Consider the following 28,000-nt stretch of genomic DNA (forward strand, 5'->3'; position numbering starts at 1 on the left):
CTGTGACTATTCTAGAACTCACTCTACAGAGTGATTAGGCTGGCCTTGAATTCAGAGATCCACCTGCCTCTACCTCCTGAGTGATGGGATTAAAGGCAAGCTCCATTACTGCCTGGCCTCAGGCACTCTTTACAGTAATACAAAGTCAAATTATCTATATTCTGGTAAGTCCCAATCCCTTTTTCCTTTCCTTCTCACTTATATTTTCTTTTGTTTTTTTTGTGGGGAATGGAGGAATGGAATGGGAGACATGGTTCATCAATTAAGAACATATAAAGCCTTTCCAGAGAATCCAATTTCAGTTGGACAGTGGTGCACATCTTTAATTTCAGCACTAGGAAGTAGAGGTGGGCAGATTTCAGAGTTCAAGGCCAGCCTGGTCTACAGAGAGAGTTCTAGGACAGGCAGGGCTATGCAGAGAAAGCCCTGTCTCAAAATAAGCAAACAAACAAATAAATAAAACAAAAATAAAAACAAAAAAAGAGAATCCAAGTTCAGTTCCCAGCAAGCAGGTCAGGTAACTCACAGCTGCCTGTAATTCCAGATCCAGGGACTCCAACACCTTTGTCTAGCCTCTGTGGGCACCTGAATTCACGTGTGCACACACCCACACAAGGATACATAACAAGATAAATAAATAAATCTTAACTCTGTGTGTGTGTGTACATATGTGTGTGCAGGGGTGGCCTGTGTAGGTGTTATGCTATGTAGTCCAGGCTGGTCTGGACTCCAAGTCTTCTTTCCTCAGCCCCAAATACAATTACAACATGCATCACTATTCAACTTTGTTAAGAACAGCTTCTTGCATTTGCTGCAATTTCGGGAAGGCTAGGAGAGGGTGTGGGATTGGAAGGTGGCAAATGATCTTCTAATAACATAGACACTGGAACAATGAAAATCTTAGGACTCTTAATGGAATGCATTGCACCAGTCTCTGTATTGATGGCTACGCTATTATGTGCACAATCAGCTACACCATATACAGTATTTTGGTGACTGTTTAAAAAAATGTTTGAGTGAGTGGATAATTATCTCCTTAGAAATCCCACTTCTGTTTATTTTCTTAGTGAAAAATTACATAATGTTGGTTTGCTCTATTCTTAATTTCTAGATTCTGGAAATACAAGTTTTTCACATCTTTCACAATTAATAATGTTACCTTCTTTGGTCATCCCAACTATATGACAAATGATAACATTTTTTTATTTGTTTTTTTTTGGCATAGTTTTTTGGTGGCTAGTGTACTTTAAATGTTTTTTCTCCTATATGTGTCATTTATTTTTTTATTTTTGTGTAATTTGTCAGTTGTGTTCTTTGTTTCATATTAAATGCTTTTCAGCTTCTTGGTTTTGAGATCTTTTCCTACACTAGAGTAACTAAGATATGGGCCATGCACTTGAGGAACAAATGTAGTCAGCTGCATCTCCGTTAATGTTCACTATTGAAGGCAAACCTCCCACATGCTCTGTGAGAAGGCTTTCAAACCGCTTGTGATTTTCTAAGAACCCTAGGAGGCTTACTCAGCTGTAAGAGACACAAAGTCTTTGTCTATTCTGGTCTCCTTCAGCACTGGGCCTTTGCACATCCAAATAAAGTCTCCTGAACTTTCTCTTGAAAAGCTCAACTGGGGCCAGGCGGTGTGTGTGCATGTGTGTGTGTGTGTGTGTGTGTGTATGTATGTGTGTAGGCACATGCCTTTAATCCCAGCACTTGGGAGGCAGAGGCAGGTGGTGGGTTCCAGGCCAGCCTGGTCTACAAAGCGAGTTCCAGGACAGCTAGGACTGTTACACAGATAAACCCTGTCTCAAAAAATAAAAATAAAAAGGGGAGGGGGGCTTCAGCTTCAGAGAAAGAACAAACTCCCATAAGTTGTCCTCTGACCTTGGGGAGAGGTAAGGCACATGTGCTCACGCTCACACACACACACACACACACACACACACACACACTAAATAAATAAGTAAACAAATAAATAAATGAAGGAATGAAGGAATGAATAAACAAACAAACAAACAAACAAATAAATAAATAAATAAATGTTAATCCGGGCTGGAGAGATGGCTCAGAGGTTAAGGGCACCGAATGCTCTTCCAAAGGTCCAAAGTTCAATTCCCAGCACCTACATGGTGGCTCACAACCATCTGTAATGAGATCTGGTGCCCTCTTCTGTGTACATAATAAATAAATAAATAAATCTTAAAAAAATGTTAATCCCACTGGGCAAGAATAAGACCACTAACACAATTTAGAGTCAAATTGCAAGAAAGTTTTAATTAAATATTGGCCAGGATGATGGACTCTGGCCAGGTCCATTCCTGGTTTCCCAGAAAATGGCAACAAGTCACACTTTGCTAGGGCTTATAAAGGCACAGCCATAAGCCACCATATTTCCCATCAGATCCAATCAGGGGCAAGCATATATCCTGAGGAACTTCCTGCCCACATACTTCCTGCCTATATCTGATCAGGGCAAGCATACATCCTGACATATTTCCTACCTACATACGTCCTGCCTCCATGTGATGAACAAATCTAGTGCTGTTGGGTCAGGGGAGTGAAAACAAACAATAGCCTCCAGCATTTCAGGAAGTTATGAAGTTATCTGTCCTTGGGCAAGGGGCTTACAAGTTGGAGGCATTTTTGATTCATGAATCTCTTAGGCACGGTAATTAAAACATAAAGCTTAACTTTGGCTCTCACAAAAGCCAACAGTTGTAGACATTATTCTAGTCTTAGCTAGGCTATTTCGTTCCAAACTTCTCCTTGATATGTCAAGTACATGGACTCCACCTTCACCCTTCTCACCTTGGAGAAGGTGTGGACAGGCCCATCATGTTGTGCCTGTTCGCTAGGAGGACAAAGCTTGGTTAGCAAGCTAAGTGTCAGCACCTTCTAATTATTTTGATGGGCTTGCTCGCGTTGACATGTATGGTTTCATCCAGAACAGGCAGCTGTTTCTCACCCTTGTGTTGTTCGAATGTCACCAGATATGGGTGTCTTTCCGATGAGCTGGATGTTGTCTACTCTACATTTGAAGGAGCAGCAGGATGTGGGGGTCCCTTGTGTCTCTTGAGCCTGCAGCTGGGTCAAACGACAGACCTCATGCCGGATGGAGGCAGGCCTGGGCCCTCTTTAAAGAGTTTTTGGCCAGGTGGTGGTGGCACATGCCTGTAATCCCAGCACTCGGGAGGCAGAGGCAGGTGGATTTCTGTGAGTTTGAGGCCAGCCTGGTCTAGGACAGGCTCCAAAGCTACAGAGAAACCCTGTCTCAAAAAAAAAAGGAGTTTTTGTTGGTTTTCAAGACAGGGTTGCACTACCTAGCCTTGGCTGGCTTGAATTTTGCTATGTAGTCCAGGCTGGCTTTGAATTTGCAGAGATCTGCCTGCCTCTGCTTCCATGTGCTGGGATTAAAGGCGTGTCTGCCATGCCCAGTTTAAGAGGATTTTTTTTTTCTTTTTGAAAGAGGCTATCTTAAGTAGCCTTAAACTTGCTATGCATTGAAGGCTGACCTTGAACTCTTGATCTTCCTGGTTTTACCTCTAAGGACCTGTGGTTATAGATACTATGATGCCTAGTTTTATATGGTCCTGGGTTCCAACCTAGGTTTTTGTGCATGTTAGGCAAGCTCTCTATTAACTAACTTATATCCCCAAACATCCAAACATGGTAAATGTTGACTTTTTCCCTACTATGGGCTTAGGTGTTGTTTTGTTTTGTTTTGTTTTGTTTTGTTTTTAGCTGAGGACTGAACCCAGGTCCTTGCGCTTGCTAGACAAGTGCTCTACCACTGAACTAAATCCCCAACCCTAGGTTTGATTTTTTGTTTTTTTTTTGTTTTTTGTTTTTGTTTTTCCAGACAGAGTTTCTCTGTGTAGTTTTGTGCCTTTCCTGGAACTCTCTGTAGACCAGGCTGGCCTCCAACTCACAGAGATCCACCTGCCTCTGCCTCCCGAGTGCTGGGATTACAGGCGTGCGCCACCACCGCCTGGCCTACTTTAAATTTTTAAGAAGAGAAGAATAAACCTATTAAGTTTATTTTAATATGTGTGTGTGAGCACGGGTGTGTGAGTGCCTGTGTGGAGGTCATAAGGGGCATCAGATCCCCTGGACCAGGTTGCATGTTTGTTGAGCTATCTTGGGGGTGCTAGGAAACAAACTCCAGTCCTCTGCAAGAACAGCCACCGCTCCTAACCGCGAGCCGTTTGCAAGCCGTGACATTTAGGTACTCAAATCCATGGCCTTAGACTTTGTCAGTTTTTTTGTCAAGTTCAGACTTTTCCCATCCCAAATTTATCAAATCTATCCCAATTCTCTTTTTTCATTTCAATGTTCTATCCTGGGACCTCTAAACCTATGTCTTTCCAGAAAGCAGAAGCATGTGGTGAAGCAGTGAAATGGGTAATGTTCCCGATTTATTTTTCCTGTGTAGGAAAAGCCAGCTGTGTGATGACATAGTTCATAACTTAATGCTCTTTGTGATCTGACAATAACGTATGGGCAGCTCTCAAAGCAAACTATTCTACAGCATTTGTTTGGAATTAACTTATTTATTTTGCATCATCAAGGGTCGAACATAAGGCCTTAAACATGTGAGGTGATCACTCCACCACTGAGCTCCACGCCTAGCCCTTTTTATACTTTTTATTTTGAGATGGGGTTTCCCTAAGTTGCCAACTGGCTTGAAGTTTTGGCCCCCCTGCCTTAGCCTTCTGAGTGCTAGGGCTACACGTGTGCCTCTATTCCTAACTTCATGGTGTTTGCTTTTTTGGTTTTTTAGTTTTTGTTTTTTTCTGAGACAGGGTTTCCCTGTGTAGTTTTGCACCTTTCCTGGAACTTGCTCTGTAGCCCAGGCTGGCCTCGAACTCACAGAGATCTGCCTGGCTCTGCCTCCCGAGTGCTGGGATTAAAGGCGCGCACCACTGCTGCCGCCACCCAGCCATGATTTTTATTTTTTAACTTATTTTTTATTTAATGTCTACAGGTGTTTTGCCTGTATGCATGTCTGTGTACCACATGCATGACTGGTATCAGCAGAGGACAGAAGAGTAGAGAACAGATGTTTGTGAGCCACCATGTGGGTACTGGGAGTCAAACCGGGTCCTCTGGAAGGACAGCAAGTGCTTTTAACTGTTCAGCCATTTCTCAGACACTATGACTATTTTTCACATAAGCATAGACCATTACCTATCTCTTGGTCAGGTGCTGGCAAAGTTTCTCTTTGGCAAAGGCCCAAAACAGAAGCTACTTTAGTCAGAAGATAAAATCAAGATGGGGCTGGAGAGATGGCTCAGAGGTTAAGAGCACTGGCTGCTCTTTCAGAGGTCCAGAGTTCAATTCCCAGCAACTACATGGTGGCTCACACCATCTATACTGTGATCTGATGTCTTCTTTTGGCATGCAGCTATACATGGAGAGTACTCATACATAAAATATAAAAAAAATTGAAAAATTAAAAAAAAAAAAGAGTACCTGTTGCTCTGGCAGAGGACCTAGGTCTGGTTCCTAGCACCCACTTGGTGGCTCACAGTCATCCTTAAATCCAATTCTAGGGGATCTGATGAACTCTTCTGACCTCCATGGGCCCATGCAGGCAAAACACAAAGACACATTAAAAAAACTATTCTAGAGGCAGGCAGGCAGACCAGAAACTTAGCTACTACCCACTGAGGAGTTAGTGAAAACAAGCTCCTAATCAAGAGCTTTGAACAGGGACACCTTTAATCCCAGCACCTGGGGAAGGAGCCATCTCCGTGGGAGGAGACCAGAACGGATCTGTACACTGTCTGAGACCAACCCAGGGCCCAGCTGCTCATCCAGAGAAACCCAACAACTTGGAGGTGTTGCTGAGACTACCCTACTCAGCTGAAACCCATCCGGGAGAGGAATCAGAAACCTACAGTTTGCAGCCTGAGGAAACAAGAACAGCTGAGGAGCTGTTGAAGGAGCAAAACATGACCTGAGAACACAAAAGAAGGCACCGCCCAGCCACTGAACCAGATCACCAGAATTGTAAGTATACACTTCACAGACTGAGAACAGGTAAGCTCCCATCTCCAGACCAGCAGATCAGATCTCTAGCTCCTAGGCCCCACCCATCGGAGTCCCAGCGACCAGACAGCTACCTTTCCCCGCTCCCCCACCAAAAACAAAACAAAACAAAAACAAAACACAAAACAAAACAAAACAAAACAAACAAACAAACAAAAACTAACCCCTACGAACCTAACAACCTCTGAAACCATAAACACACCCTATACCAACTGGGAACAACTGCTCCCAGAGACAGAACCCACTAACATTGATTTGACTAAGCTGCTCCCAAACAAACAGAGCCCAACAGCACCAATTTAACAAAGAACTCCTTGTGAACCAAGGTTAACAATTAGAACAAGAGAGGCACCTTCAGACACAGATACTGCCTGCACCGAACAGAGGAAGAGATGAGTAGACGCCAGTGCAAAAACACAGGCAACAACATGAAGACCTATATGACAACATCACAACCTAGTGATTCTACACCTGCAAGACCTGAACATACCAAGGCAGAAGAAGCAGAAGAAATCAACCCTAAAAATAACTTTAAGAAGATGATAGAGGCCCTTAAAGAGGAAATGAAAAATTCCCTTAAAGAGGAAATAAAAAATTCTCTTAAAGAGGAAATGAAGAACTCCATTAAAGAGGAAATGAAAAACTCCCTTAAAGAGGAAATAAAAAATTCCCTTAAAGAGGAAATGAAAAACTCCATTAAAGAGGAAATGAAAAACTCCCTTAAAGAGGAAATAAAAAATTCCCTTAAAGAAATGGAAGAAGGGCTGGAGAGATGGCTCAGAGGTTAAGAGCACTGACTGCTCTTCCAGAGGTCCTGAGTTCAATTCCCAGCACCCACATGGTGGCTCACAACCATCTGTAATGAGATCTGGCGCCCTCTTCTCTATACATAATAAATAAATACATTTTTTAAAAAATTAAAAACTCAAAATGTCTTTAAAAAAAAAAGAAAGAATTGGAAGAAAAAATTGGAAGAAATCAAAGAAAGCCAAGAAAAAGTAATTAAACAGTTGAAGGAAACAATCCAAGATCTGAAAATTGAAATTGAGACAATAAAGAAAACACAAACTGAGGCAATTCTGGAAATAGAAATCCTGACTAAACGAACAGGAACTACAGAAACAAGCATAACCAACCAAATGCAAGAGATGGAACAGAGAATCTCTGACAATGAAGACACAATAGAGAAAATAGATGTATCAGTCAAAGAAAACACTAAAGACAAAATGTTATAACACAAAACATCCAAGAAATTTGGGACACCATGAAAAGACCAAACCTAAGAATGATAGGGATAGAAGAAGGAGAAGAATACCAACTCAAAGGCACAGAAAACATATTCAACAAAATTATAGAAGAAAACTTTCCTAACTTAAAGAAAGAAATACCTATGAAGATACAAGAAGCTTACAGAACACTAAATAGGCTGGATCAAAAAAAAAAAAAAAAGTCCCCTCACCACATAATAATCAAAACACTAAACATACAGAACAAAGAAAAAATATTAAGAGCTGCAAAGGAAAAAGACCTAGTAACATATAAAGGCAAACTCATCAAAATAACACCAAACTTCTCAATAGAGACTATGAAAGCTAGAAGGTCCTGGACAAATGTTATGCAGACACTAAGAGACCACGGATGCCAACCCAGACTATTATATCCAGCAAAACTCTCAATCACCAGAGAGGGAGTAAACAAAATATTCCATGATAAAACCAGATTTAAACAATACCTGTCCACAAACCCAGCCCTACAGAAAGCACCAAAAGGAAAAATCCAACCTAAAGAAGCTAAACACACCCATGAAAACTCAGGCAATAGATAATCACACACCAACAAACACTAAAGAAGAACAACACAACACAACCACAAAAATAACAGGAACTAACAGTCATTGGTCATTAATATCCATCAATATCAATGGTCTCAACTCACCTATAAAAAGACACAGACTAACAGAATGGATAAGAAAACAGGATCCACCCTTCTGCTGCATACAAGAAACACACCTTAACTTCAAAGACAGACACTACCTCAGAGTAAAGGGCTGGGAAAAGGCTTTCCAAGCAAATGGACCTAAGAAACAAGCTGGTGTAGCTATCCTAATATCTAATAAAATAGACTTCAAACTAAAATCAATCAAAAGAGATCAGGATGGACATTACATATTTATCACAGGAAAAATACACCAAGATGAAGTCTCGATCCTGAACATTTATGCCCCAAATACAAAGGCACCCACATTCATAAAAGAAACATTACTAAAGCTTAAAACGCACATCAAACCCCACACATTAATAGTGGGAGATTTCAACACACCACTCTCACCAAAAGACAGATCTACCAGACTGAAACTTAACAAACAAATAAAGGACCTAACAGATGTTATGACTCAAATGGACTTAATAGATATCTACAGAACATTCCATCCTAACACAAAAGAATATACCCTCTTCTCAGCACCCCATGGAACCTTCTCAAAAAATTGGCCTCATGCTTGGTCACAAAACAAATCTCAACAGATACAAAAACATTGCAATATCTTCCTGTATCTTATTGGACCACTATGCCTTAAAGTTAGACTTCAACAACAACAAAAATTATACAGGGGGCTGGAGAGATGGCTCAGAGGTTAAGAGCACTGGCTGCTCTTCCAGAGGTCCTGAGTTCAATTCCCAGCAACCACATGGTGGCTCACAGCCATCTGTAATGAGATCTGGCACCCTCTTCTGTATGCATAATAAATAAATAAATCTTAAAAAAAAATTATAGAAAGCCTACAATCTCATGGAAACTGAATAATGCCCACCTGAAACATCAATGGGTCAAGGAAGAAGTAAAGAAATTAAAGATTTCCTAGAATTCAATGAAAATGAAAGTACAACATACCCAAACTTATGGGACACCATGAAAGCAGTGCTAAGAGGAAAATTCATGGCTGTAAGTGCACACATAAAGAAGATGGAGAAATTTCATACTAATGAATTAACAGCACAACTGAAAGCTCTAGGACAAAAAGAAACAAACTCACCGAGGAGAAATAGACGCCAGGAAATAATCAAATTGAGGGCTGAAATAAACGAAATAGAAACCAAGAGAACAATACAAAAAAAAAAAAAATCAATGAAACAAAGAGTTGGTTCTTTGAAAAAAATCAACAATATAGACAAGCCCCTAGCCAAATTAACCAAAAGAGAGAGCACCCAAATTAACAAAATCAGAAATGAAAAGGGAGACATAACAACAGACAATGAGGAAATGCAGAGAATCATCAGGTCATACTTCAAAAACCCGTACTCCACAAAATTGGAAAATCTGGAAGAAATGGACAATTTTATGGATAGATACCACATACCAAAGTTAAATAAAGACCAGAGAAACCATTTAAATAGACCAATAACCCCTAAAGAGATAGAAACAGTCATCAAAAGTCTCCCAACCAAAAAAGCCCAGGGACCAGATGGTTTCAGTGCAGAATTCTACCAGACTTTCAAAGAAGAACTAATACCAATACTCTTCAAATTGTTCCACACAATAGAAACAGAAGGAATACTATGAAACTCTTTTTATGAAGATACAATTACCCTGATATCCAAACCAAACATAGATGCAACAAAGAAAGAGAATTACAGACCAATCTCCCTCATGAACATTGATGAAAAAAATACTCAACAAAATATTGGCAAACTGAATCCAAGAATACATAAAAAAAATTATCCATTATGACCAAGTAGGTTTCATCCCAGGGATGCAAGGATGGTTCAACATATGAAATCTGTTATTGCTAGAGCAATAAGACAACAAAAAGAGATCAAAGGGATATAAATTGGAAAGGAAGAAGTAAAACTTTCACTATTTGCAGATGATATGATAGTATACATAAGTGACCCCCAAAATTCTACCAGGGAACTCCTACAGCTGATAAACTCCTTCAGTAAAGTGGCAGGATACAAGATCAACTAAAAAAAAAAAAAATCAGTAGCCCTCCTATACACAAATGATAAAAGGACTGAGAAAGAAGTCAGAGAAACATCACCCTTTGCAATAGCCACAAATAATATAAAATACCTTGGGATAACACTAACTAAACAAGTGAAGGACCTTTTTGATAAGAACTTTAAATCTCTAGAGAAAAAAAATTGAGGAAAATGTCAGAAAATGGAAAGATATCCCATGCTCATGGATAGGTAGGATTAACATAGTAAAAATGGCAATCTTACCAAAAGCAATCTATAGATTCAATGCAATCCCCATCAAAATCCCAACACAATTCTTCACAGACTTGGGAAGAACAATACTCAACTTCATATGGAAAAACAGAAGACTCAGGACAGCTAAAAGAATCCTGTACAATAAAACAACCTCTGGAGGCATCACGATCCCTGACCTCAAGCTCTACTATAGAGCTATAGTAATAAAAACAGCTTGGTACTGATATAAAAACTGACATATGGACCAATGGAATCGAACTGAAGACCCTGACATTAATCCACACACATATGAACACCTGATTTTTGACAAAGAAGCCAAAACTATACAATGGAAAAAAAAAGAAAGTATCTTCAACAAATGGTGCTGGCATAACTGGATGTCAGTATGTAAAAGATTGCAAATAGATCCATATCTGTCACCATGCACAAAACTCAAGTCCAAGTGGATCAAAGACTTCAACATAAATCCAATTACACTAAACTTAATAGAAGAGAAAGTAGGAAGTAGTCTTGAATGCATTGGCACCGGAGATCACTTCCTAAATATAACACCAACAGTACAACACTGAGCACAATTAATAAAGGGGACCTCTTGAAACTGAGAAACTTTTGCAGGGCAAAAGACACGGTCAATAAGACAAAAAGACAGCCTACAGAATGGGAAAAGATCTTCACTAACCTCACATCTGACAGAGGATTGATCTCCACAGTATATAAAGAACTCAAGAAATTAGACATCAAAATACCAAACAATCCAATTAAAAAATGGGCTAAAGAGCTAAACAGAGAATTCACAAAACAAGAATCACAAATGAATGAAAGACTTTTAAAGAAATGCTTAACATCCTTAATCATCAGAGAAATGCAAATCAAAACAACTCTGAGAAACCACCTTACACCTGTCAGAATGGCTATGATCAAAAACACTAATGACAGTCAATGTTGGAGAGGATGTGGAGCAATGGGAACACTACTCCACTGTTGGTGGGAATGCAAACTTGTACAACCACTGTGGAAGTCAGTATGGCGGTTTCTCAGAAAACTGGGAATCGAACTACCTCAAGACCCAGCCATACCACTCGGGCACATACCCAAGGAATGCTCAACTATACCACAAAGATACACGCTCAGTTATGTTCATAGCAGCATTATTTGTAATAGCCAGAACCTGGAAACAACCTAGATGCCCGTCAACCAAAGAATGGATTAAGAAAATGTGGTACATATACACAATGGAGTACTACTCAGCAGAGAAAAACAATGACAGCATGAAATTTGCAGGCAAATGGATGGAAGTAAAAAAGTCATCCTGAGTGAGGTAACCCAAACCCAGAAGGACAAACATGGTGTGTACTCACTCATAAGAGGGTACTAAATATAAAGCAAAGAACAATCAGACTGCAGTCCACAGAACCATGGAGGATATATATATATGGCATGGGGGATCCTAGGATGACTGTAGCTTATAATAAGATTTGGTTTTACTCAATTACTGAGCAACCTTCAACGAAACATTTCACTATTAAGATAAGAATTTATACTGTATCAAGCTGGTAACAGAAAAAATAAATAAATTAATTTAAAAGAAAAATAAAAAATAAACGAAAAATTTGAACTATTAAAAAAAAACAAACACATTTTGCTGAAGCAAAAAGGGGAAACTAGGGGCTCATCATTCCTCTCCACATTCTATTCTTTCCCTTGTTTTATATATTAAAAATTTTTTATCGGTGGATTCTGCTGGAGTACCCACTGCAGATAAACACTGGAGGGTTCCTGTTGCAAATCACCCGCTGGAGCGATGGAAGTGATCCAATGACACTTGGAGGGGACCCCATCTGGTCTTGGTGTGGTCCCGGGGTTCTGTTTATGTCTTTCCTCAGGACAATGAGGTTCCTCATTGGGTTTCTGAGCGCTGTGTGTGCCCTGTGCCTGCAGCTGAAGCCCAACATGGCAGAGACCTATTAGGCCTTCATGAAAAACTCTCCCCTTCTGATGCCAATGGGGATTGAAAGCCCAATATGGCCAGCTTTGGCAAACATGAACATAAGCCTAGGAACTGTATCCATGCGGTTGGATTCTACAGAAGGTAATGTATGATAACTGCTTTTTCAAGTATATTTGAGAACGTGTCACCCAGACACCTTGGAGATTAAGGATAACCCTGAAGATCACTGGCCTTCATTTATTAACAGTAGCATGCAAGCTAAACATTTTTATTTTTACAATCCTATTCAAGCTGGAGTAGTACCTACTTTTTAGGAGTGGCTCTGTGCAACATTTATTGGCCTCCTGAAATTCATTTAGCCCCCTTTGAAGATACCTTAAAATTTGTGAGCCTGAATGTAGCCATTATGAGACCATTAGTTCTGCTCCTTGTGAGGTGCCTGTTTTTCCTTTATGGTTCTTAGTTGTTCTTTTGCAGCGCTGCCAGCTTAAGTCATGCTGGGATCAAGATTAATTGGCCTTGGTGGTTCAATGTTGCTGGAGTTGTGTCCACGCCAATGGATACCCACATGCTCCAGAAGAGAATTTGACATCGCTGCTGCCATTGTTGCTGTTATAACAGTGATGACCACAGCTACTACTGTTTCTGGGATTGCCATTTCATAATTGGTTACTACAGCTAGCACAGTGGAGACCCTGGCAGCAAAAGTAGCTACCACAGTTAGTTAATCTTTCATTCTATTGGGCATGACAAATTTAAATCAATAGTTATATACATTTCGATTGGCTTTGAAAGTTCTAAATTTACAAACTCAAGTTTCACTTGCTCTCAGGATACCATCTTACAAGGACTCCAATTTGCAGTAAGACTCGTTAAGGAAGGGAATGGCTCAGTTGCCTTTAACCTACCGGCTATGGGTGGGTTAAGACTTCTGTTGGTCTTTTCTATGTTGAACACACAGATTGCAAGCCCATTGCCACTTAGAGATCTTTGGCAACAGTTAGCTCTGCAGCTCTCACACATTTGAGCCTGTATGATAATGAGTATTCAGAGATGGGTAATGCCTGGGGGGCGCTGACCAACCTAAGACAGAACGCCTGTGTAGTCTGGACAGGTGTCTCCATGACGGGTAAGGTGACCTGCTGACGTCCCATGCAACCTAAGACAGAAACTCATTTTTTAGTAAAAGGGGGGACCTGTAGGGCCCTGACCCCCATTTTGGGAAACTTGCCTTGTTTGCTGACCTTGACCTTGATATCATCCCTATGCTAATTCCCTGTGAGATTCCACCCTCCTGAATGCTTAAGGGAAGTTCCCTGTCTGTGTATCCTGCATATTGGGCATTAACAGCTTAGATGCAAGATTGTAAAACATCTGAAGCGAACTTCTGCCCTCTGGGGTTCTCCCATTGTGCTATAAGCCTGTATTTAAGACCTCCTCCCTCCTTCAATAAATGGTATTTGGCACTAAAAGAAGGAGAAGAAGAAGAAGAGGGGGTCAAGATCATGATGGGGAAACCCACAGAGACAGCTGACCAGTCCTAATTGGAGCTCACTCTGGACTGACAGCTTGGGAACCTGCTTGGGACTGAACTAGGCCTGCTGAATGTGGGTGACAGTTGTGTAGCTTGATCTATTTGTGGGGTTCCTGGCAGCAAGACCAGGACTTATCCTAGGTGCATGAAGTGACTTTTTGGAACCCATTCCCTGTGGTGAGATACTTTGCTCAGCCTTGATACAATGGCGAGAGGCTAGGCTCTCCTTCAACTTGGTATGCCAGACTTTGTTGACTACCATGGGAGGCCTTAACCACTCTGAGGAGTGGATGGGGGTAGAGTGGGAGGGAGATGAGGAGGCAGGAGAAGGGGAGGGAGGGGAACTGGGGTTGGTATGAAAATTTAAAAAATTTTAATAAATAAATATTTTTTTTTAAAAAAAAGAAAGAAAGAAATTGAAGACAGAGATGTTCTAAAACAAAGTGGTGATGGTGTCATGGGCCTATGAGGATGCTGGACTAAAGTGTATCAAATTATGCAAACAGGAAAATTGTATACTATGTGAATTATCTGTCAATAAAGATCTTTTAAAAAAATAAGGCAAAAAATGAAAAAAATAAAATAAAAAATAATAAAAGGCAAAAAAGAAAATATTACAAATATTTATAAGAAAAAAGAAAGTAGTTTAGGTATAAAACTTTGGACCCACTATGATAGGATAGACAATATTGTACTTTCTCTGAATTTCCCAAATACAAACATCCTGGACATTGTAAATGTAATCCTTACTTGATAATTTTTCTTATTACGTATAGATTTACAGTGTTAAGAGTTAAAACCTTTCTTTTTAATTTAGACAAAAAGGGGAAAATGTTGTGGAACATTGTTTACACTGTGAAGATGTGTCTTTGCCAAAGCACCTTGTAATTTGGTTTAATAAAGAGCTAAATGGCCAATAGCTAGGCAGAAAGAGAATTGGTAGGACTTCCAGGGAGAGAAAGAACTCTGGGAAGAAAAAAAGTAGGTGCCAGCAAGAGATGGAGAGGAAACAGGAGGTATGAGATGGAAGAGAGGTAAATTCATGCCACATGGTAGAATGTAGATTAATATAAATGGGCTAATTTATGTTATAAGAGGTAATTGAGAAGAGGCCTAAGCTAAGGCCAAGTTTTCATAATTATTAAGTCTCTGTGTTGTTATTTGTGAGCTGACAGCCCAAAGAAAAATCCAATTACAGCCATCTGTATGTCTGATGTTTGCACTGTGATTCATAACAGTGGCAAAATTGAAGCTGTAACATAGCAATGAGAATGACTCAATAGTTGGAGGTCACCACAACATAAGGAATTGTGTTGAAGGGTCACAGCATTAGGAAGGTTGAGAAGCACTGGCTTAGAGAATGTCTCTCCTTATCTAAAGTCTACGCAGGCTAACAGAGAAAGTATGTCTAGCCTCCTTGACGTTATGAACTTGGTTAAACTTTAGCTATTTTGATCATCTAAGTCATAAGAAATGGTTAAATTCTATAATGGTATGGATCAGGAAATGTAATGTAAAGGATCAGGAAAGTTCTTAGTCTCTCTGTGTACTATGTCTTTGAGTAAAATGTTTTATATTTTGATAATAAAGGGAGCTTCAACTCAGAAATTGTTATTTTAAGGTACAATATAACAGAGATAAAGCTATAAAATCCTTATCTTATAAAAAGATATTAACTTATTGTAAATTATTAAAGATGATTAAGACATACAAGCTAATAGATCAAATTATTTAATATGTTCAGAACTATACTTGTAGTCATGCTAAATACTAATGCAATTAATTATAAGAAAAAGATTTATTTAGATTCCTGTATGTGTTTTCAAGGTTAAGTGTAACACAAGTAACTAAAAACAAGCAAAGGTGGTTTAGCTCAGATATACTTAATAGGTAATGATCCTCAAATGTGTCAGAGATCTGCTGAATATGGCATTTAAAATGTTAAATGAAAAAAGTTACCATAACAGACACAGAAACCCCAGCTCCTAGTGGTGACCCCAAAGTCTCCAAAGAAGATGATGGGTCACAACAATGACTCCACCTGGATTGTGGTAATGCTTACCACAGGGTGTAACTTCCCCAATGCCTCAAGTGCCATCAAGACCCTACATGTACTGGCTGGTTTTGTGTGTCAGCTTGACACAAGCTAGAGTCATCAGAGAGGAAGGAGCCTCAGCTGAGGAAATGACTCCATGAGATCCAGCTGTAAGACATTTTCTCAATTAATGATCAAAGGGAGAGGGCCCAGGCCATGGTGGGTACCATCCCTGGGCTGCTGATCCTGGGTTCTATGAGAACACAGGCTGAGCAAGCCAGGGGAAGCAAGCAGGTAAGCAGCACCCTTCTCCGGCCTCTGCATCAGCTCCTGCCTCCAGGTTCCTGCCCTATTTGAGTACCTGTCCTGACTTCCTTCAGTGATGAAGATCAATGTAGGAGTATAAGCTGAATAAACCTTTCTTCCCCAAGGTGCTTTATGGTCACACTGTCTCATCACAGCAACAGAAACCCTAACTAAGACACTACCCAAACTGTAGACAAGCAGGACACTGGAGAGTTGGTTGCCCCACTTTGCTTAGACAACGTAAGATCAGTCCTCCATGTTCCCCCTCCACAGGAAAAGTCTCGTAGGTCTCCTGGAGCTGGTGGCCAAAGACTGACACTGCCCTAGGATCCCCAACAAAGTCATCAAGACCACAGGAGCCTAGGATAACCATCTAGGTAATGTGGATAAGTCTCTGTCATGTTAACTGATACATAGGCCATTTGGATTATATTCCCTGCTATAATTTATCCTTCTCAGATCTCTGATAGCATTGACGGCTAAACTAACTAGCTTTGTCAGCTTGACAACAACAGACAACCAGCTTCTTCCCCAGGACTTCAGCTATCTTGTCAATTCGCTTCATATATAAAAACTGGTTCTTGCTTTTTTAGATCTACTAGGTCCCTATTGAGTAAAGGCAGATAGATTTGCCTTGCTAATAGGCTTCATATTAAAGGATAAAAAGGAACTTGCTTTGCAAAGACTGCTCTCAGTAATCAATCACTTATGTCTTATGGCAAATGATTATATAGAAAGAAAAAGTTTTTAAGTTTATGTAAATTCTGAGAGTCTAAGGAAATTATTTAAGACATATAAAAAATGGGAAATGTTTCAGATTTCAAAAAAATATTCTATAGTCAATTATATAAAAAATGTATAATGGCTAATCTTGAGATAGTGAAGCTCATTTCTGAATGTGTCCATGAAAGTGTTTTCAGAAATGATTAGATGACAAGGGGTGCTGTTCTAACAAATGTTTTAATCCATTGATTCCAAATAATGCACTACTGGGGGAGAGAGGGAAAAGTCTTTGCATGGTTGGAGGAAGTGGATTACTAGCTCACTCTGGTCATCCTTGGGCTACATTCTGCCCTAATCAATCCCTCCCTCCCTCCCTCCCTCCTGCTTCTGGTAACAGGTTATAAACCACTCTAACATGCCTTTCCCACAGTGATGAAAACCTCGGGAAATGTGAGCCAAAATAAATCCTTTCTCCCTAAAGTTGTTCATGTCAGACATTTTGATCCTAGTGAAAAAAAGTCTGATTACTATGAGGGAAATCAAAGGTCCACCTTTTTTATGTGTGATGTTGGGTATGGTAACCCATGCCTCTAGCATGCTAGGTAACTGCCTTTCCAGGGAGTTATATTTCCAAGTTCCCACCAAATTGTTATTGATAAGTAGTTGTGTGCAATCTTCTGTTTTGTTTTGTTTTTTCAAGATAGGTTTTCTCTGTGTAACTGCCCTAGCTGTCCTGGAATTCTCTTTATAGACCAGGCTGACCTTGAATTTGCAAAGATCCACCTGCCTCTGCCTTGCAAGTGCTGGGATTAAGAACATGGGCCACTACTGCCAGGCTATGTACAATTATTTTTGTAATTAAAAAAACAAAACAAAACTAGGGTTGGGGATTTAGCTCATTGGTAGAGTACTTGCCTACCAAGGGCAAGGCTCTGAGTTCGGTCCTCAGCTCAAACAAAACAAAACAAAACAAAAACAAAAAACTACCAATGATTACCATGTGTAAAATCCCTGGTTCTGTGCACAGCACTGCAAATTTAAAAAATAAAAAAAAAAAATGATCATGACTCTTTGAGTGGTCCAATCAACACTTTGCTTAACTGGGACTTATTGCTGTAGATGAATTTTTAGTGGTCTTATTAAATAAAGAACACAGAGCTAAATATAGGGGTGAAAGGCTTAGAGATCAGGGAAATAGGAATAGTCACCAGCTAAACTTACTTCACCATGCCACAAGTTCCAAAGTGAGATACTTCCTGTCTACCCGCACCTTTATTGCCTTGCTGTTCTGCCCTCTCATTGGCTCTTAGCCCAGCTACCTCACTTCCTTGTTACTACCTGTCTGTACAGACCTCCAGGTCTCTATGTTTGGTACTGGGATTAAAGGCATGTGTCACTATGCTTGGCTCTGTTCCCTAGTATGGCCTTGAACACACAGAGACCCTGACTGCCAAGTGATCAGATTAAGGGAGTGTGCTACCACTGCCTGACTTTTGTGTTTACTTGTGGTGGTATTGTGTTCCCCACAATATTGTGCACCCTAATAAATTTATCTGGGGTCAGAGAATAGACAGCCACTAGAACAAAGCCAAAAATGGTGGCTAGAAAATGGGTCAGAGCAAGCCATAACAGAAGTTGGGCGGTGGTGGTGCACGCCTTTAATCCCAGCACTTGGGAGGCAGAGCAGATCTCTGAGATCAAGGCCACAGTAGAAACAGCCAGGCATGGTGACACATGCCTTTAATCCCAGAAATCCAGCCTTTAATCCCAGGGAGTGACTGCAGAAAGTAGAAAGATATATTAGGCGTAAAGACCAGAAACCAGAGGCATTTTTGCTAGTTAAGCATTTTGACTGGTTAAGCTTTTAGGCTTTGGAGCAACACAGTTCAGCAGAGATTCATTCTGGATGAGGACTCAGAAGCTTGTAGTCTGAGGAAACAAGACCAGCTGAGGAACTGGTGAGGTGAGGAAGCTGTGGCTTGTTCTGTGACTCTGATCTTCCAGCGTTCACCCCAATAACTGGCCTCAGGTTTGTTCTTATTAATAAGAACTTTTAAGATTTGTACTACATCTACTTAAAATGGCTTACTATTTCTTCTGATCTCCAGGCAAACTTCATTCATTAACGCACAAATAAAATATCACCACATTCTAACACAAATAAAATATCACCACACACTGCATTTCCCATTACCAAATTTCAAGTGTTTGTGTATTAAACCATTATTCCCTCTGGAAGCACACAAAAATAGGCTGCAGCCTGTAGTTTGTTTTTAAGACAGGGTCTAATGTAGCCTAGGCCAGCCTCAGACTTGCTATGTAGTTGAGGATGGTCTTGAACTCCTGATCCTCATGCCTCTAACAGCCAATTGCCAGGATCCAAGTGTCCCCACTGTGCCAAGCTAGGCCTTTGTTCTTAACTACTTTACTCTACTGTTTTTCACAAATGTCTTGGATAGAAGAAATACATTCACATAATGAAGTCTGTTAACTAAAATTAGGATGTGTCTTACTGATTGAGCATACTGACAATTGAGAACAATATCTAACAAGGAAAGCTGATCAAACAGGAGGCTCTCTGAGGGACACTACTTGAGACAAGACACAGAACTTCAGTAGGTGGTGGTGGGAATGGCCGGTCCAGCTAAATAAGGAAATGTACAGTAGCCATAAGACAAGGTGTGTGTGTGTGTGTGGTGTGTGTGTGTGTGTGTGTGTGTGTGTGTGTGTGTGTGTGTGTGTGTGGTGGGTGGGTGGGTGGACACAGAGAAGCTGTTGAAGACCACTGAAGCTAGAGAGAGGGAGCAAGGGGAGAACTGGACATGGTGTGGCTAGAGATAGTCTGGACCAGATGATACAAGGACTAGGAAGAATTAAAGAGTTTTCTTTTTCATGTTAAGAGGAATGGGAGAGCTGGAGAGATGGCTCAGAGGTTAAGAGCACCAACTGCTCTTCCAGAGGTCCTGAGTTCAATTCCTAGCAACCACATGGTAGCTCACAACCACTTGTAATGAGATCTGGCGCCCTCTTCTGGCCTGCAGGGACACATACAGGCAGAATACTGTGTACATAATAAATATATAAATCTTAAAAAAAAAAAAGTAGGAATGGGAAGACATGGGGATGGTGGTTGGGGAAGTAGAGATCAGTTTCTGTAGTTGGCTGTTTTTTACTTTTTACCTTTTGGGGGGCCACCAAAGTCACCTAGCCCCTAAATAAATACACACAGATTTTTTCCTTACTTATAGATGCCCAGCCTTAGCTTGGCTTATTTCTAGCCAGCTTTTCTTTCTTTCTTTTTTTTTTTTTTTTTTTTTTTTTTTTTTTTTGGTTTTTCAAGACAGGATTTCTCTGTGTAGCTTTGCTCCTTTCCTGGAAGCAAAGCTACACTTGGAAGCCCAGGCTGGCCTCAAACTCACAGAGATCCATCTGCCTGGCTCTGCCTTCCAAGTGCTGGGATTAAAGGCGTGTGCCACCACTGCCCGGCTAGCTTTTCTTAACTTAGATCACCCCATTTAGCTTTTGTCTCTGGGCTTTTATCTTTCTCTATTCTATATACCTTTCTTCACTTCTTACTCCATGGCTGGTTTTGTAGCTAGGTGGCTGACTCCTTGAGCCCTCCTTTCCTTCTCCTTTTCTCATTCCTTGATCTTTCTTCCCAGATTTCTCCTTCTATTTATTCTCTCTGCCTGGCAGCCCTGCCTATCCCTTTCCTGTCTAGCTATTGGCTGTTCAGCTCTTTATTAGACTAATCAGGTGTTTTAGAGAGGCACAGTAACACAGTTAAACAAATGCAACATAAAATAATGCAATACATCTTTGCATCATTAAACAAATGTTCCACAGCATAAACAAATGTAACATATCTTCAACTAATAATTCCCCAACAACTTTGTTCCTAAAGAATTATTGCAGCTTGGACAATGATTTCAGAGGAGACAACATAAAGATGAAGACAGTATCTTGAGGATAGAAAGTTTATTTAGGGGTTGGGGATTTAGCTCAGTGGAAGGCCCTGGATTTGGTCCTCAGCTCAAAAAGAAAAAAAAAAATCATTGAAAGTTTATTTAAGATGGTGACTGTGAGCTGGGCAGTGGTGGCGCATGCCTGTAATCCTAGCACTCGGGAGGCTGAGGCAGGAGGATCTCTGTGAGGCCAGCCTGGTCTACAGAGTGAGTTCCAGGAAAGGCATAAAGCTACACAGAGAAACCCTGTCTCAAAAAACAAAAACAAAAACAAACAAACAAACAAAAAAAGACGGTGACTGTGGAGATGGAGACAAATGGAGAGATTTTTGTATGAATATTTGGGAAGTCAAACTTGAAAGAATGGATAATACATTTTGTTTTGTTCTATTTTGAGATAGGGTTTTGTTGTTCAAATTTCTAAAAGGTCTTATAATGAAAACCCAGAGCCAGAATATTGTGGTAAATGCTGAAAGATCAGAGAGACCAAAGAACAAGCCTCAGCCACCACCTCTTACCTCACCAACCCCTCAGCCTGAAATACCTCACTGGATAGACTGAATGAGCTTCCTCAGCCAAAAAGCATTCAGCTGAAAAAGCCTCTAGCTGAAAGGGACACTCCTGCCGAAAAACCCTTAGTTCTTGTCTCCTCATGCCTTATATACCTTTCTCCACTTAGCCATCACTTCCTGGGATATAAGCATGTATGCTTCTCAATACTGGGATTAAAGATGTGTGCCACCACTGTGTGGCTCTGTTTCTCTCCTAGACTGAGTCAATCTCATGTAGTCCAGGGTGGCTTTGAACTTGCAGAGATCCAGACAGATCTTTGCCTCCTGAGTGCTAGGATTAAAGGTGTGCATCACCACTGTCTGGCCTCTGTGTTTAATCTAGTGGCTTGTTCTGTTCTCTGTTTTTCAGGTACTTGAATTACAAGTGTTAGCCTGCCATTCCTGGCAGGAGATTGGATAGGAATCAGAATTTGTATGTTTCAAGCATGTTTTTCTCTGGAAAAACATAAGTGCTCTTAACTGATAAGCCATATCTCCACCTCCTTTAAATATTTATATTTATTCCTCTCTCTCTCTGTGTGTGTGTGTGTGTGTGTGTGTGTGTGTGTGTGTGTGTGTGTATGTGCCACGTGTGCCTATAGAGGCCAGGAGTGGGCATTAAATACCCTGGACCTGGAGTTACAGTCAATTTTGAGCCACCCTGCTGTGGATATCACTCTGTATAAATAAAGTGCTGATTGGCCAGTAGCCAAGCAGGAAGGATAGGGTAGGCGGGGCAAGGAACAGGAGGAGGCTGGGAACAGGAAGGTTGGGAGAGTCACTGCCAGCCGCCGCCATGACAAGCAACATGTAAAGACACTGGTAAGCCACAAGCCATGTGGCAAAGTATAGACTAACAGAAATGGGTTAATTTAAGATAGAAGAGGTAGATAACAAGAAGCCTGCCACGGCCATACAGTTTGTAAGCAATATAAGTTTCTGTGTGTTTACTTGGTTGGGTCTGAGTGACTGTGGGACTGGCGGGTAAGAGAGATTTGTCCTGACTGGGCCAAGAAGGAAAACTCTAACTACACCACCCGGTGTGGGTCTGAGAATTGAATTCTGGTCCTCAGGAAGAACAGCACCCTTAATGGCGAAGCCATTTCTCCAGCCTCCAGTATTTATTTTCTATGTATCTTTCTACTGCAATCCAGTGAATAATAATACCATTCACTGAGAATGAGAATGTGGGGAGATGAGGAACATCTGTAGGGAGATATAGTCTTCAACATGCTGAGTTTGTGGAGCCTTTTATCAGTAAGAAAGAAGGCAATATGCAAAAAGGCCTAGTCTTCAAAGCATAGATCTGGACTGAAGATATAGTCCTGGGAGTTGTCATTGTATCAATGGTAACTGAACCTGTGGCATGAATGAACTTATCTAGGGGGAAAATGATTGAGAAGAGAAACTACAGTAGGATTTGAGAAAATCCAACATTTAATGACTGTACATGAAGTTAGTTTATGAAGGGTGGTGGTGGCACACGCCTTTAATCCCAGCACTCCAGAGGCAGAAGTAGGCAGATCTCTGTGAGTTCAAGGCCAGCCTGCTCTACAGAGTTTCGCAACAGCCAAGGCTGTTACACAGAGAAACCTGTCTTGAAAAACAAAAACAAGTAAACAAACAGTTTGCTTAGTAGGACTGATTGTTCAAATTGTACACATTCTAATGAAAAGCTTGTCTTTAGACTTCCTGGGAAATAAGTTCTGAGTCCTTGGAATACTCTAGTATGAGTTTCTATCTGCTTGAAGAAGTGGTTTCTGTGTGCATTTGACCTCAGGGAGAACAGAGTCTGAGTAGTTGAGATGTCACAGGGCATCGCATGTCTATGGGACTGACTCCCAATAAAGATTCTGACAGCATGTCTCGGGTGAGCCTCCCTTATTGGCAGCACAATACATGTTGACACATATCATTGTTGGAGGAACCAAGGTAACTCTAACATGAGAGGATACCTGGGAACGTTGAGACTTTGTTCGCCATGTCTTTTGCCTTGGATGATTTTTACCTATACCTGTGAACTTTAATAAATTGTAGCAGGTGCCAGGCGGTGGTGGCACACGCCTTTAATCCCAGCACTTGGGAGGCAGAGGCAGGCAGATCTCTGTGAGTTCGAGGCCAGCCTAGTCTACAGAGCAAGATCCAGGAAAGGCGCAAAAGTACACAGAGAAACCCTGTCTTGAAAAACCTAAATAAATAAATAAATAAATAATAGCAGACTTTTGAAATTGTATAGGTTCATTCAGAAAATCACTGAGCCTAAGAATGGTACTGGGCCTCTAACAGTCTGTAGCACAGAAACAGCAGTTCCAGTGGCAAGAGGAAAACCAGGAGAGGGTGGTATCTTGAGAGGCAAGGAAGTGACTCCTGAAGAGGGAGAGAGCAACGGTGTTAAACCCCTTTGAGATGACAGTTAGAAGTCAAACGTGTACACTTAATGCAAATATAATGGAAATAAACCACAGTGTTGGAGAAAGCAGTTTCAGTAGAGTGATATGAGTGGAAATCTGGCCAGAGTGGATTTAGACATTAGTGGAATATGAGGAACTACAGATCTTTTTTTTTTTGTTTTAAAGATTTATTTATTATGTACACAGTGTTCTGTCTGCATGTATGACTGAAGGCCAGAAGAGGGCACCAGATCTCATCACAGATGGTTGTGAGGCACCATGTGGTTGCTGGGAATCAAACTCAGGACCTCTGGAAGAGCAGCCAGTGCTCTTAACCTCTGAGCCATCTCTCCAGGCCAGGAACTAGAGATCTTTAGAGTGAGAAATGTGAAAAACAAAAAACTGAAAGTTAACTTCAGTTATGAAAAAATGCATCAAAACTATTTGGTTATTCATTATTATTATTATTATTTTTAAATAAGGGTTCCTCTTTCTCCACATCCTCTCCAACATTTGTGTTTAGTTTTTTTTTTTTTTTTCTTTTAAAGATTTACTTAGCCGGGCGGTGCTGCTGGTGGTGGTGGTGGTGGTGGTGGTGGTGGTGGTGGTGGTGCACGCCTTTAATCCCAGCACTCAGGAGGCAGAGCCAGGCAAATCTCTGTGAGTTCGAGGCCAGCCTGGTCTACCAAGCGAGATCCAGGAAAGGGGCAAAGCTACACAGGGAAACCCTGTCTTGGGGAAAAAAAAAAAAAGTTTACTTTATTTACTATACATACATGCCAGAAGAGGGCACCAGATCACATTATAGATGGCTGGCTGTGAGCCACCATGTGGTTGCTGGGAATTGAACTCAGGACCTCTGGAAGAGCAGCTAGTGCTCTTAACCTCTGAGCCTTCTCTCCAGCCCTGTGTTTAGATTTCGTGATGATAGCCATTTTTGACTATGGTGAAGTGGCATCTCAAAGTAGTTTTTATTTTCATTTCCCTGATGACTATGGAAGTCAAACATTTAAAAAATTAGTTATTGGTGGGGTTGTGGTGGCCCACGCCTTTAATCCCAGTACTCAGGAGGCAGAGGAAAGTTCCAGGACATTTAGGGTTGTTGCACAGAGAAACCTTGATTCAAAACAACAAAAGTTATTGGTCATTTATTGGATTTTTTTTTTTTTTTCCAAGACAGGGTTTCTCTGTGCAGCTTTGCACCTTTCCTGGATCTCACTCTGTAGCCCAGGCTGGCCTCGAACTCACAGAGATCCACCTGCCTCTGCCTCCCAAGTGCTGGGATTAAAGGCATGTGCCACCACCGCCCGGCTTTTTTTTTTTGGTCAGAGCTGAGGACGAACCCAGGGCCTTGAGCTTGCTAGGCAAGCACTTTACCACTGAGCTAAATCCCCAACCCTCCAGCTTTTTAAAAAAAAAAAAGTATCTATTAGGGGTGGTTAGGGGAGTGAAGGCTGGAGGGGTGGGAGGAGAAAAGGGGGGAATCTGTGGTTTGTATGTAAAATAAATAAAAAATTTCTTACTAGAGAAAAAAAAAGAAGTGTAAAAAAGTAAAATAAAAATGTGAAGAATAAAAAAAAATGTATCTATTCGTTAGCCCCTTTGATGACTGGTCATTTTAAGTTGCTTGATTTTTTTTTTTTTCTTTCCATTTTTGGTAAATTCTGGATATTAGCCCCTTGTTTGAGACATAAGAGGTAAAGATTTTCTCCCATTCTGTGGACTGTCTTTTTGCTCTGCTGATATTTTCCTTTGCTGTGTAGAAACTTTTAATTCCATGTAGTCTCCATCTGCTGAAACTCGGAGCTAGTCCTGTGTTACTGTTCTGTTCAGGAAGTCCTTGCCTAGTCTAATGGTTAATAGCCTAAGAGATTTTAATTTTATTATTAAAAACCTTTACAATGGCCATACTATTTAAATCAGCAATTTCATTTTTTTAAGATTTATTTATTTATTATGTACACAGAAGAGGGTGCCAGATCTCATTACAGATGGTTGTGAGCCACCATGTGGGTGCTGGGAATTGAACTCAGGGCCTCTGGAAGAGCAGTGGGTGCTCTTAACCTCTGAGCCGTCTCTCCAGCCCAGCAATTTCATTTTTAAGAATATTCAGAAGAAATAATTGGAGACCTGTAAATTATGACCACAGTGCTTATCACAGTATTTTGTTTTGGTTTCTTTTCTTTTTTTGAGACAGGGTTTTTCTGTGTAGCCCTAGCTGTCTTGGAAATGGATCTGTTGGCTAGGCTGGGCTTGATCTCAGGCCTCTGCTCCTGAGTGCTGGGATTAAAGGTTTGTGCCACCACTGCCCAGCCGCATAGTATTGTTTTTTAATAGAAACTGTGGAAACCATCTTATTGTTTAAAAATAATAACCAATGCATTATAATATATTCATATAATGAAATCTACTTATTGTCTAAATTAGGACACATTTTACTAATTGCAAGAATTAGAGAATACTTTGTAAATTGGACATTTCTGCTTTGGTACTGGTGTATTTATTATTGTGCACCTCAACGATCTTGGAAATACAGAGAAGCTGATATATAATAATTGGGTGCAGAACTCGTTTCTGTTCTCACTCTCTTGATATTAGTGGTTGTCAAACTTACGCAGTGACAGAACTCTCCAAGTAGTCTTTGCAAGCCCCAGCGCCATACTTCCTCCAACAAGGTCACACCTCCTAATCCTTTCAAGCAGGTCTGCTCCCTGGGGACCAAACATTCAAATGAATGAGCCTATGGTGGGGGGCCATTCTTATTCAAACCACCACAACAGTCTTATCTCATGTTTTTCTCCTTTCCCTGTTCAAGCCATCCTAAGCACTCACTCTCCAGGTTGTTCCTCTCCGGAAACCAGGAATCTCTATTTGCTTCAGGCCTTTTGTATCTGTCACCTGTTCCTCTATCTGAATACTCTTGTGCAAGCCAGGCTTCTTCACCTATCAACAGAGCCCTTACTCAATCAGCACTAATCCTTTACACTCTCCTGATTTTTACTCCAGAACGTTTATTATTCCCTGACACATATCCGCGTTCATCCTTTAAATTTGTCAACTTCTTGAAGGCAGAGAGCTTCTTTGTTCTAGCCCTGCAGAAACCCCAGCGTTGTATCTAACACATTCGGGGGCAGCAGAGGTTTTGAAGGGATGAATGAAAAACGTTTTTCTGTAAATTTAAGGACTCAGACAGATATATTTCCTGCAATACTGTCTATAGTTCACGGTGGATTTCTGAACCTAACGTTAAAGCAGCTGTTGCACTTTCATACATTCCCCTCCCCCATTTCTCTTTGGAGACAAGGTCTCCCAGTGGAGCCTAAGCTGGCCTTGAACTCGGCCTATCTGCAGGTGACTACAGATGGCCACTATCATGTTACGACTGTACTGGGAAAGTGGAGGTCTGAAGCCAGCCTGTACAGAGGCCTGATCTCAAACCAAACCAAACCAAACCCTTTCAGAAAGCTCCTATGACAGACGGTGAGGACAGTCAGCTTGCTCACCCGAAGTCGCTGCGTGAGACTCTCAGGATATACAATATTGGTTAGAAACGTGGTCTCCTAAACTGGCACATCAGCCACAAGGACTTTTCAACATCCATCTGCTCTCCAACTTCCTGATTCTGCTCTGGGGTGTGGCCCTGGCATCTCTGTTTAGAAAAAGATCATTTGATTGGCTTCCAGGTATGTAGCAACGTTGGAGAATCACCTTAAGAGGCTAAAAATAGCTATTAGGAGACTTCTTTCTCACTGGAGGAAGCCTATTTCTGGAGACCTTTGGGGTGTGCGTGTGGGTGGGGGAGTGGGGGTTCTGCTCAGCTGCTCTCTGGAGTCACAGCCCTCTAGAGGACGCGGTCCATCAACACCTAGCACAGACCCAGGTGGTCCGCACCTCCTAGCTTGGAAGGCCGCCGCGTCCGAGCGCGCGACAGGTGAAGCTCCCGCGGAGGCGCGCCCGTCGCTGGGGACGGCGTCGCCGCGGAGACGCTCGCTCGGGGACGAACGCGGGCCAGCCTCCTACCCTGGCACCCTTTCCCTCCCTTCTCCCCGCCCCACCGCCCCTTCGGCGTTAGCAGCCAACTCCAGACCACAGGCACCCAGCTGCACCAACTTCAGGCTTTAAAAGCTCCTTCCGAGCTACAGAGCCCTGGCTCTGTCGCAACGCACCGCCCGGAGGCGCGGACGGGGCTCCGCGGACGGTCCGGCGCGCGCGCGCGCGCGCACGCCCCGAGTTCCCGCCTCCCTCCGGAGGACGTCGGCCCGTGCGTGCGCGCGCCCGCCCCTCCCGCC

At 41.4% G+C, this 28,000-nt stretch overlaps 1 long non-coding RNA gene and 1 pseudogene across 2 annotated transcripts; both read right to left on the bottom strand.

The window, feature by feature from the left end:
• The window catches only part of LOC118586228, a 55,003-nt pseudogene extending 31,699 nt beyond the window's left edge, over positions 1-23,304 (bottom strand).
• Positions 23,305-24,055: 751 nt separating this feature from the next.
• On the bottom strand, positions 24,056-27,915 carry LOC118585144. Of its 2 annotated transcripts, none has more exons than XR_004945151.1 (4): positions 27,878-27,915; positions 27,215-27,360; positions 26,326-26,422; positions 24,056-24,082 (listed from the first exon to the last, which is right to left on the bottom strand). It is a non-coding gene; the product is annotated as an uncharacterized LOC118585144 (long non-coding RNA). The 2 variants fall into 2 exon arrangements; XR_004945152.1 differs by lacking the exon at positions 27,878-27,915 and adding an exon at positions 27,603-27,719.
• Positions 27,916-28,000: the final 85 nt, after the last annotated feature.

Source organism: Onychomys torridus, chromosome 6, assembly GCF_903995425.1.
Source record: "Onychomys torridus chromosome 6, mOncTor1.1, whole genome shotgun sequence".
NCBI classification, from domain to species: domain Eukaryota; kingdom Metazoa; phylum Chordata; class Mammalia; order Rodentia; family Cricetidae; genus Onychomys; species Onychomys torridus.